This window comes from Dermacentor andersoni, chromosome 4 (assembly GCF_023375885.2).
Source record: "Dermacentor andersoni chromosome 4, qqDerAnde1_hic_scaffold, whole genome shotgun sequence".
Lineage (NCBI taxonomy): Eukaryota > Metazoa > Arthropoda > Arachnida > Ixodida > Ixodidae > Dermacentor > Dermacentor andersoni.
In genome coordinates this window covers 221,535,802-221,547,961 of record NC_092817.1, presented here as the reverse complement: position 1 = coordinate 221,547,961, position 12,160 = coordinate 221,535,802, and the positions used below count along the sequence as shown (strand labels likewise).

The window sequence follows — 12,160 nt, the reverse complement described above, 5'->3', positions numbered from 1 at the left end:
CTCAGGCTTCGCCAGCGTGCGACTTGCATAGGCGACTATGTATTCGGGGTAGCCGGGCTTTCGTTGGGCGAGGAAGGCACCGGGACCGACCCCGCTGGCATCTGTATGTACCTCAGTTGCAGCTGACGGGTCGAAATGGCGAAGAATAGGTGAGGAGGTGAGAAGACGACGCAGCGTAGCAAAGGCGGAGTCACATGCAGGGGACCAGGAGGAGAGGGCGGCATCACTGCGTAGAAGCTGAGTCAATGGCGCCATGATCGATGCGAAATTCCAAACAAAGCGCCAGAAATATGAGCATAGGCCCACAAAGCTTCAAAGTTCTTTGATGGTTTGAGGCCTCGGAAACTCTGCAACTGCTTGAAATTTTGCAGGATCCGGTAGAACGCCGTGCTTGGACACAACGTGGCCTAAAATGGTGAGCTCTAGCGCGGCACTTCTTGAGGTTGAGTTGGAGGCCAGCATTTGTTAGACAGGTCAAAACATGTCTGAGACGGAGCAGGTGAGCAGGAAAATCAGGCGAGAAAACCACGACCTTGTCGAGGTAACACAGACATATAGACCACTTAAAGCCACTAAGTGTGTTGTCCATGAGTCGTTCAAAGGTGGCAGGGGCGTTACAAAGCCCGAAAGGCATCACGTTAAATTCATATAAACAGTCAGGCCTAATGAATGTGGTTTTCTGGCGATCAGCCGCAGCCATCGGGACCTGCCAGTACCCTGAACGCGAATCAAGGGACGAGAAGAATTTTGCTCCCTGAAGACTGTCGAGGGCGTCGTCGATGTGCGGCAAAGGATAGACGTCTTTGCGCGTTAACTTATTTAACCGACGGTAGTCGATGCAAAAGCGAATAGACCCGTCATTCTTGCGAACGAGAACAGGAGATGCCCAGGGACTGTGCGAAGGTTGAATAACGTCATGGCGCAGCATATCTTCGACTTGGGTGGTAATGACACGACGCTCTTCGGCAGAGACGCGATACGGCCGTTGACATAATGGCTGATGTGAACCGGTGTCAATGTAGTGCTGCACTTCTGACGTGCGGCCCAGGTGAGGTTGTGAAATGTCGAATGAACTTCTAAACTGGTGCAGGAGATCAAGAAGATCGGCGCGTTCGGCAGGTGTGAGGGTATCGGCGATGGCACTCGAGACCGCATCCCTAGACGCCTCCTCAAGCGTGGAAATCGAAGAGGGTTGGCCGGAGTCGGAATCAAAAAAGTCTCCGGTGACGTCAACCAAAGACGAACAGTCGAGGAGTTCCACGAAGCCAAGGCATTCACCAACGAGCAACGTAATAGGTGCACAGAGGGGATTGTAAAAATATATATTGCTGCAGCTGCCGGCCATGTCAAGCGTTGCGAAGGGTAGTGGGACAGATTTACGGCTCATGAAGATGTCGGACGGTGTGAAGAGGACCGTTGCATCAGGGATGGCATCGCAAGAGACGGGTACGAGGGCGAAGGAGCCAGGTGGAATATCTGTGTCCTCGCGCACGGTAAGTTTAGAAGGGCAGTCACAATCTTCGTCCAAGGGTGCGTCACAAGGGGAAAATTCAACTTGGATGCGTGCGCAGTCGATCACTGCTTTATGACGGGATAAGAAGTCCCATCCGAGAATGACGTCATGCGAGCAGGTGGGAAGAACAATACACTCGACGATGTAAACAATGCCGTGAATAAGCACACATACAGTATAGGCTGCGTGCGGAGTGACATGCTGCACGCTTGCCGTACGAAGCGACAGTCCAGAAAGCGGCGTGGTCACCTTGTGCAGCGAACGGCACAGCTTGGCAGCTATCACAGAAACGGCTGCGCCAGTATCGACAAGGGTGAATGCAGGAACACCTTTCACACAAATTTCGAGCACGTTAGCAGGATAGGCGCGAGGACTTAGACAGTTCTAATGGGGCGCAGTTCTTGCCTCTCGAACTGCGACGTTCAGTTTTTCTGGTCAGGTGGTGCAGGTCCCTGGTGCGGGACGCTTGGGGGCGACGGCGGCAATATTGGGTGGTGTGTCCGGGAGTGCAGCAAGAATAACAGATCGGACGATTGTCAGGCTTCCTCCAAGGATTAATTCTCAGTGTGGTCTAAGATGCAGCATGGGCTTCCGGTGGCACCGGTTGGGACTGGGTCGCGAAAGACGCCGGCGGAGGCTTGCGTACTGCCTGCACATACGTAAGAGGTGCGGCTACAGGCAGCACTGGCTGTGCATAGGTGAGAGGCGTGGCGAGAGGCTGCACTGCCAGCGCAGAGTTGAGATTTGTGGCTGCAGGCGGCTGATGGTGTGCGGAAGGGACAACTTGAGCGACCTCTTCGGAAATGAGAGGGCAGAGCGTGTTTGGAAGATGGGAGGCGGGCTCCTGGGTGAAGGGGACTAAAGAAAGTTGGCGGGCAACTTCCTCACGCACGAAGTCCTTGACCCGCTGAAAGAATGAGGATGGCTTGTACATGCTGTCAAGGCTCGCCAACGAGTCGTCGCTGCCCAGAGCATGCCGAGTCGTAGCGCATTGCTTCCTTAACTCATGCTAACTTTGGCATAGGCTGACGACTTCGGACACAGTGCGCAGATTCCTGGCTAGGAGCATCTGGAATGCGCCGTCATCGATGCCTTTCAGTATATGGTGAATTCGCTCAGCTTCGGGCATTGTGGCGTTGACTCGTTTACGAAGGTCCACGACGTCTTCAATGTAGCTCATGAACGTTTCTGCCGTCTGCTGTGCTCGGGTGTGCAAGCGTTGTTCAGCGCGCAGCTTGAACAGCGGGTCGGCCGAACACTTCCGTAAAGGTTGTCTTGAAGACTGACCATGTGGGTGCGTCACTTTCGTGGTTGTGAAACCAGAGTTGGGCAACACCAGCCAGATAAAAGATGACATGGGTTAACTTCGCTGGATCATCCCACTTGTGCGCGCTCACCCATTCATATGACACAAACCAGTCTTCGACGTCTTCGTCGTCTGCACCGCTGAAGATCTTGGGGTCCTGTTGTCGTGGAACGCCGGTGCAGGTGATGGACTGTGGTGTCGGCGCCGTTTGGGATGAGCTGTCGGTCATGGCAGGCAGTAGCGTTCTTGATCGCAGCTCCAAGGTTCCAGCGCCTCCAACAATTGAGAAGAAGTTTATTGGCGGCTCCTAATGCAAAGGCGCAGCGACCGGGAACGGCGAGACAGCCCGAAGCACTGTCCAAAAAGACACCAGCAATAAACAGCGCGAGCCGAGTCGAGCCGCGCGTTGGCGATGCGGCTGTGCCACGAGACGCGTCTTCTTCTTCACAGTATTTTCAGTGTTTATGTATTACCCACTCCCCTCTGTAATGCTTTGCCCTGAGGGTAAAATAACTAAATAAATAAATAAAAAAGCAATGTGTCACTCGCACAGAAGCAAACATGAACACATCTGACTAGATGACTGGAAACTCGCAGTCAAAACGCTCGACTGAGGAAGCATGGCAGCAGCAGCAGCGAGTGAATTGACCTTCGTGGTGCCTCTTGCTTCAACGTGAACTAAGCGGGGAAAACACAGCACACATGAAGCTATCAGCACTCGCATTCTGTCCTCATCACAGATCGCTTTGAAGATAGGGCCTGTGTGGCGGCGCCATACGCAGCAGTTGTGCGAGATTAAGCCGCCGTCGTCGGCTCACCCTCACACGCTTTCAGAACGATGTTGTCGCCCCTGGACTTTGTACGGAACTTGACTGCGATGGCAGAAATGTGCCTGGAGTGTCCATATAATTGCTATCACAATAAAAACCGATTGGCATATTTTTATGTTATACCAGTGCAGCATTCATTGCTGTCCTCTGGGTCTGCGGTGACATATGGTGACCCAGAAGTTATGTTACCACATCTATTGGACCACATAATTTCAGAACATTTTCCGCTATCATCATGAGCGTCAGCGTGGGAACATACAATCTGATCGTAGTGCCACCGATGTTTGCGGCCTTACAGGAAAGCCTGCACCGTGCTGCCACTCGACCTGCTCTTCCATATTCTAGTTTGCTATAGCTACAGAGCACGCTTCTCCTTTGCGCTTCGTGTGTGTTTCATCATGGTTTCGAAGTGCATTGCCACAGTCCATTATTCTACCAAAATTCATATAGGCCTGCTCCAAATTGATCGAAAATGAAATTTAATCTGTTTCAAGCTGCTCCAAAATGAAAAATTGTCTCCCTGTCTGACCCCTTTTTTTATAGGTATCTTCCTGCTTTTCTTGTGCACAATTAAGGTAGCTGTAGAACCTCGGTAGATATTTTCCAAGGTATTTATGTAAGCATTCTGTACTCCTTGATTACGTAATGCTGCTATGACTGCTTGTATCTCTACTGAATCAACTGCCTTTTCGTAATCTATGAAAGCCATATAGAGAGGCTTATTACACTGTGCGGATTTCTCGATAACCTGATTAATGACATGGATGTGACCCATTGTAGAGTATCCCTTCCTGAAGCCAGCCTGTTCCCTTGGTTCACTAAAGTCCAGTGTTGCCCTTATTCTATTGGAGATTATTTTGGTAAATATTTTATGCAATACTACTGGGAGTAAGCTAATGGGCCTATAGTTTTTCAATTCTTTAACGTCTCCCTTTCTGTGGATTAGTATAATGTTTGCATTCTTCCAGTTTTCTGGGACCTTCGCAGTCGACAGAAACTTCGTACAAAGAACCGCCAGTTTTCGAAGCATTATGTCTCCTCCATCTTTGATTAAATGGACTGTTATTCCACCTTCTCCTGCCGCTCTTCCTCGTTGCATGTCTTGCAAGGCCCTTCTGATTTCATCGCTAGTTATAGGAGTTTCTGTACCCTGTCCATTACTGTTTCTTATTGGGGTATCCCGACTCCTCTGGGTGCTGTACAGGTCAGTATAGAATTTTTCCGCTGCTTTTACTATGTCTTTGAGATTGCTGATGATATTACCCTGCTTATCTTTCAGTGCACACATCTTGGTTTGTCCTATGCCAAGTTTCTTTTTCACTGATTTCAGGCTGTGTCCATCTTTTACAGCTTCTTCAGTCTTTCTCATGTTATAGTTTTGAATATCACTTATTTTCGCCTTGTTGATCAGTTTTGACAGTTCCGCGAATTGTATCTTATCTCTTGAGTTGGACACTTTCATTTTTTGTCGTTACTTTATTAGGTCCTTTGTTACTTGGGAGAACTTGCCTACTGGTTGCCTTGGTGCCTTGCCTCCCACTTCAATTGCTGCCTCTGAAGCCAGCCTCGTTACGGTTTCATTCATTACCTGTATGTCATCATCATCATCGCTCTGTTCTGAGGCTGCATATTTGTTTGCAAGTACCAGCCTAAATTTGTCTGCTTTTACCCTTACTGCCTCTAAGTTGTACTGTTTTTTCTTAACCAATTTTGCTCTTTCTCTCCTCAAATTGAGGTGAATCCTAGCCCTCACTAACCTATCATCACTGCACTTTACCCTACCTATCACTTCTACATCCTGCACTATGCTGGAATCAGCAGAAAGTATGAAGTCAATTTCATTTCTTGTTTCACCATTAGGGCTTTTCCAGATCCACTTTCTGTTGCTATGCTTCCTGAAAAACATGTTCATTATTCGAAGCTTATTCCTTTCTGAGAATTCTACCAGCATCTCTCCTCTAGCATTTCTAGAATCGACGCCGTAGTTGGCTATTGCCTGTTCACCCGCCTGCTTTTTCCCCAATTTTGCATTGAAGTCACCCATTACTACTCTATACCGAGTTTGCACTTTTCTCATCGCTAGTTCCCCATCTTCATAAAACTGATCTACTTCCTCATCATCATGACTGCATGTTGGAGCATAGGCTTGTACTACCTTTAATCTATACCACTTATTAAGTTTGATTACGACTACTGATACCCTCTCATTAATGCTGTAGAATTTGTCAATGTTGCCCGCTATGTCCTTATGGATTAGGAATCCTACCCCGTATTGCTTCTTATCAGGGGTACCTCTATAGCAGAGGACATGGCCGTTATTTAGCAATATATAAGCCTCACCAGTTCTTCTAATCTCACTAAGGCTGATAATTCCCAAACAACGTCTGACAGTTTCTCAATGAGTCCTGCTTAGCTAGCCTCCCTCGACAGAGTTTGGCTGTTAAAGGTTGACAGGGTCAGTTTCCATTGGCAGCCTGTCCGGACCCAGAGATTCTTAGCACCCTCTGCTACATTACAGGTCTGATCGCCACCTAAAGTTGTCAAAATCTGTAGGAGCTCTTTCACGAGGTCACCACCTGTTTCCCATGAAAGTTAAAAAAAAAAATAGTGCATCATTCATTATTTCATTCTCAAATAAGCTGCTGTCATCTTGTGTGAGGAACTGCGGCTTGCATGCACATAAACCCAACTACTATTTCTGCAAAAAAAAAAAAAAAAAGAAGCTATCTGTGTAGTTTCTGGCTCAGATTACCTAGCTACTGACCTAGCTACTGACCTTTGCCATACTTTGTGCTATGACTAACTTGAACTTACCTCGAGCAAAGTTCATAATCCAACTCTCATCAGTGACACCAACGCACACTCATACAAGTATCAGACGTAAAGAGAAATGGCATCTACCTTGGCTTCGCACATGTGGCTCCCAAATGTTGTATTTCTTGGTTCCCAACACACTTAACACTAACAAATTGTGCACAAAAAATACGGAAATAGACAATGATAAAATATCTCGTTATTCACTATGCCGGAATGCCAGACACTTTCTGAAAACAACAACAAATTATGGTAAAGAAACACTTCATATTTCTCAGCCAAGCGGTGTCATTTCTGTATCAGATTTAGGCATTATAAATGTAAGACAACGCGCAAAACTAAATGTCTTCGGTGCAGCTTTCAGTATAGGATTAAGATGAAAATGAAGTGTTAGGACAGTTGAAACTGAATTGTAATTAGGAAATTGTCTTAGAAAGTAGTTGTTTAGAAGCGTCAGTAAGCCCTGCACTTATTTATGTTGCTCGGGGTTTTGATGCAGAAACGACTAGACCAGGTATTTTGGTTCTTAATGCACAACTCTTAGTAAGAGGTTAAAATATTGTTATCACCGACCCTGATATTTTTATCATAGGCGAAAAATCGAAAAAATTAAATTAAGAAAAGTTTTATAATTCAATGGGAACAAGAAATAAAACGTATTGGTGTGGAACAACATACAAGAACGATCATTTAGTTACTGTGTAAGATAAGTGACACAGACAGCACAAAGAAGCATCTGGTCACGAATGCTCCACCATTCACAATGTCAGAACCTTGCTAAAACCATGGCACTGATATAAGAAACAGAAAGAAAGAACATCAAAACATGGGGGATATGCATTGTGGTGCAGGAAACACCAGCAAACTAATGGCAATAAATACAGAATGCATAATCAATTGTTTCTACACACAAGAAAGCGTAAAGCATAAGCATTTCATAATAAATGGCAACACAACTCTTAAACAATTAATGAATGTGTGTTGTTTAATGGCGCAAGGGCCAGATATAGCCAAAGAGTGCCATGACAGTGTTAATGAGCTCGTAGTGGAGTGATGAGTTCTATGAAGTTGATGTGATGTGGCTGTGAAGGGGCCTAAATATAGTCGCTGTGTGTAATAAGATTATGGCAATGACTAATGACGTGTATTATGCAAAAGAATGGTACAATACACAAAATGTGTCAGATGCTGAAATTGGCTGGAGCACCACTGTCTCACAAGAGCCTTTGAAACACAAGGGCCCGGAGACACGTGCTACACAAAACAACTATCACAGCGGCATAGTCTGGAAAGAGGATGCCCTTCGAATGTATTGGGCTTATAACATGCAGGACAACATCATTCAAGAAAGTGAGGACTGCTTTGGTGTTAAAAAGTCGCTCTTTACGAAGGAAACACAGCCGGAACAAGAGGGACACAATAGCAGTATACAAGAAGAAAATGTTTCTTCCTGTCTCTTTCGGCTTCCCGACACTCCACGAAGACGTGGAGGACAGCTAGCCTATCACCTCATCTACCACAGGTTGGAGACTCGTTACCAGTCAACAGAAAGTTCTGAGTGCCATATGTGTGCCCTATTCTGAGATGACACAATAGGATATCTGTCCTTCGTATTTTCCTAGTTGAGGGCCAGAAACCTAACTTTGGCTTAATCATATGAAGCTTATTGCCTGTTTCAGGATCCCATGTGTGGCCTGTGACATCGCAGTTTGCTTCGTAGGAAAGGCTTCAGATCTGTTGCAGGGGCAGCAGCAGAATGACTAATACCTTGCGATGCTATTGATTTGGCAATTTCGTCGGCAAGCACATTACCCCCGATTCCTTTGTGGCCAGGAACCCAGCATATTACTACGTGTCTATGAGATAAATAAATGTTGAGCAAGAGTGTGTAAAGTTAAATAAAAACTGAATTTGTATGCTTTTCAAAAGACATTAACGCTTTTAAAGACTTAATGAGCCTGTGAATGTTATTTTCTCAATTTTTAATTTCTTTAAGTGTTTTACCGCAGACATTACCGCGTAGGCTTCTGCAGTGAAGGCACTTGTTAGGGGGTTCAATGCATCAGATTTGGAAAAAGAGGGACCAACAGCAGCGTAAGATACGCCAGCATGTGACTTTGGCACGACGGTGTAGAATTCACAGCAAGTGTACTTCGACTGAGGTTCACGGAAATGCATTGAGATTTTGAGCTCAGGAGCATGCTTTGTGACCTCTACAAAGGATACACCACATTCTATCACATGCTACTTCCAGGGCGGTAACAGCTTAGCTGGAGGCATTAGGCGATGTTTAAGAAGTGGCACATCCCATTAAGTTCTCTCACACGTAGTGAGTAAGGTAGTCTCATAGAGGGTCGATTACGAAAAAGTGTTGCACAAGGTTAAGTTGTTAACGGTTGTAGAACACGGATGTTCTTGATTAGAGTGCACTTTGAGAAAATAGGTGAAGCTCATATATGTTTTCTGCAAATGGAGTGACCACTCATTTGATTCTACGTATAAGCATTCGACAAGGCTTGTTCTGAATGCGCCAGTGGCCAGGCGGATACCTAGATATGGTGGACGGGATCTAGCATCTTCAGAGCTTGGAGCGGCAGAGTGATATACCATGGCAGCATAGTCCAATCATGACTGCATTGGGCTCTTGCGAAGATTCATTAAACATTTCCAGTTGCTACCCCAGGATGTGCGAAAAGAAATTTTCAGTAAGTTCACTGTTTTTAGGCATTTTACTTCGAGACATTTTGTGTGTGGAAAGAAAGTCAGTTTAGAGTCAAGTATAATGCCTAAAAACTTGTGCTCTTTGTTAACAGGTGTTTGTTGCCCATGCATTTAGACAGTGGTATCAGCAGCAAGCTCTTTCTTCTTTATTGGGAAGAACTCTTGTTGGGAGTTTACTTTGAACTCGTTTTCGTCTGCCCACATGAAGAAAAAAATAACGCCATAAGGAGGCGGACTAAAAGAAGTACATGTACAACGGACAGGTGCTAACTTCCAACTAAATTTTATTTGAAGAAACAGGGTTTATATATATAAATATAGTTTAAATATATATATAGAGAGAGTATATAACTATATATATATTGTTAAGTGTAGAAAGACACAGACGGAAGAGGCTATTTACAAGCTATTTACACTGGACTGGAGCCAGAGCGCCAGGCCGACATTTTCTTGCGCCAAGGGCACAGACCCACTTTGTCGCCGTTCTCGCGGCGGCTCGTCTCTCGGGTATCTACCGATAATATCGTAACACTACCCCCCGGCGGCAAAAGTGCCGTCACGGTGCTGTTAAATATCCAAGGCACGTGGAGAGTTGTAGGGCTTGAGTCGGGTGACGTTGTCACACCGGAGGACGTAGTGGGCGTGGCTAGAACAATTTCATAGGTGACATCGGTCACTTGTCGGAGCACGCGATATGGGCCGGTACAACAGGAAAGCAGTTTCTCACGAAGGCCAACTTTACGCGATGGTGACCAAAGCAACACGAGGGTGCCGGGCGCAAAATGGACATCACGGTGATGGAGGTCGTAGCGTCGCTTCTGTTTGACTTGAGAGACTTGTAGACGAACGCGCGCAAGTTGATGAGCATGGTCAGCACGGGCAATTGCATCACGGGCATAAGCGCTAGTTGAAGCTGAGGTGGAAGGAAGCACGGTGTATAGTAGTAGCGTCGGTTCGCGGCCATACAAGAGGTAAAACGGGGAAAAGCCGGCAGTTTCGAGACGGGAAGAGTTGTATGCAAAGGTAATGTAGGGTAGAGCCAGGTCCCAGTCACGGTGGTCGTCTGAAACGTATTTGGATAGCATGTCTGTAATGGTGCGGCTCAAACGCTCAGTGAAGCCGTTCGTTTGAGGCTGGTAGGAGGTAGTAAATTTATGCTGAATGGAGCAGGCCCGCATGATGTCGTCAATGACTTTCGCCAAAAACGTACGGCCACGGTCTGTTAGCAATTGACGAGGAGCACCATGCATCAAAATTATATCATGTAGAAGGAAGTCCGCAACATCAGTTGCGCAACTGGTCGGCAGAGCGCGGGTTACGGCGTAGCGGGTCGCATAGTCAGCCACGACTGCAACCCACTTGTTTCCTCATGTAGGTTCCGGAAATGGACCGAGAAAGTCTAAGCCAACACGATGGAAGGGCTCGGCAGGGATGTCGAGCGGCTGCAGGTAACCAGAGGGTAGCTGGGAAGGCTTCTTGCGTTGTTGGCAAAGTTCACAAGCAGTGACATAACGTCATACAGAACGGGCAAGGCCCAGCCAGAAAAAGCGGCGACGTACACGGTCATAGGTTCAAGATACGCCGAGGCGTCCTGCCGTTGGTGCGTCGTGAAGCTCTTCTAGAACGGTTGAGCGGATGTGTTTAGGTATGACAAGTAGGAACTCAGAGCCGTCCAGATGAAGGTTACGACGGTACAGAGTACCGTCGCAGAGGACGAAGAGGCGTAGAGTGGCATCGGCCGGAGAGTGTTCAAAACGGTCGATGAGTGCTCTGATGTAGGCGTCACGACGTTGCTCGTCGGCGAAATGAAGCAGCTGTGATACAGAGAATACGCAAGCAGCACTGGTAATATCGGAGGAGTCAGGGTCGTCAACAGGGTAACGCGACAAGCTGTCAGCGTCTTGGTGCAGGCGGCCAGACTTGTAGACCACGGAATATGAAATTCTTGTAGCCTCAAAGCCCATCGACCAAGCCAAGTAGGACCAAGTAGGATCTTTTAGCGATGAGAGCCAGCAGAGAGCGTGATGGTCAGTGACTACGGAAAAAGGGCGACCGTAAAGGTAAGGACGGAACTTCGCAACCGCCCAGACAACAGCAAGGCACTCTCGTTCCGTAATGGAATAGTTGCGCTCCGATGGTGCTAGGAGGCGGCTCGCATAAGCAATAAGCGATCCTGGCCACACCGACGCTGGGCTAAGACGGCACCTACGCCATGACCACTGGCATCTGTACGCAATTCTGTAGGGGCATCAGGGTCGAAGCGGGCGAGAATGGGTGGTGAGGTTAAAAGAGTGACGAGATGAGAGAAGGCGGCGGCTTCTGAAGTGCCCCTCGAGAATTGTACGCCTTTCTTCAAAAGATTAGTGAGGGGTTGTGGGGTTCTCCTCCGGTGCTCTTGGGACAAAGGAACGGCAACACAGTAGTGCAAACAATCACAAGGGCATTTATTGCACCTTTCATAGATCAATGCCTGCTAGTCGAGTTGCTATCCCCAAAACATGGCGATGGGCGCGCGACAAATCTATAAGTCCAACTCACCGCGACCGGATAGCGAGCGAATAAGTTCGCCCCATGCTGGATCCCAACGCCTGGACGTTCGCATGTACGGTCACGCGAACGGTGGCGCGTTCCAAGGCGGCCACGCGAGACGGTCTCGCAGAAGCATGGATTGGCGCACGCGCGGCACGGCACCTCCGCACTGCTTGCTGTCGCGACCCCCAAGAGGAAGCGCCTTGTCTTTTGGCGCCCCAGTCGGCGCCTGTCGGCGGCGTTAGCAGCACAACACTCGCGCCATCTCTCGTACTGCGCCTCAACCACTCCGACCGGCGCGGGCGCCAGGCCACGTGCGCTGTGCGGGAAAACCAACATATCAGGGGACGCGTGAGAGTCGCGCATCCCCACAGGGTCTAGCAATTGTCGCAAAATCTGGAACAAAACGACGAAAGTACAAGCATAGTCCTACAAAACTTCGGACGT

General features: G+C 47.7%; 1 protein-coding gene across 5 annotated transcripts in view; it reads right to left on the bottom strand.

Annotated features, from left to right (window-relative positions):
* LOC126538397 (spliceosome-associated protein CWC27 homolog) overlaps positions 1-12,160 on the bottom strand; it is a 275,758-nt gene that overhangs the window by 34,393 nt on the left and 229,205 nt on the right. The gene's annotated exons all lie outside the window — the stretch shown is intronic.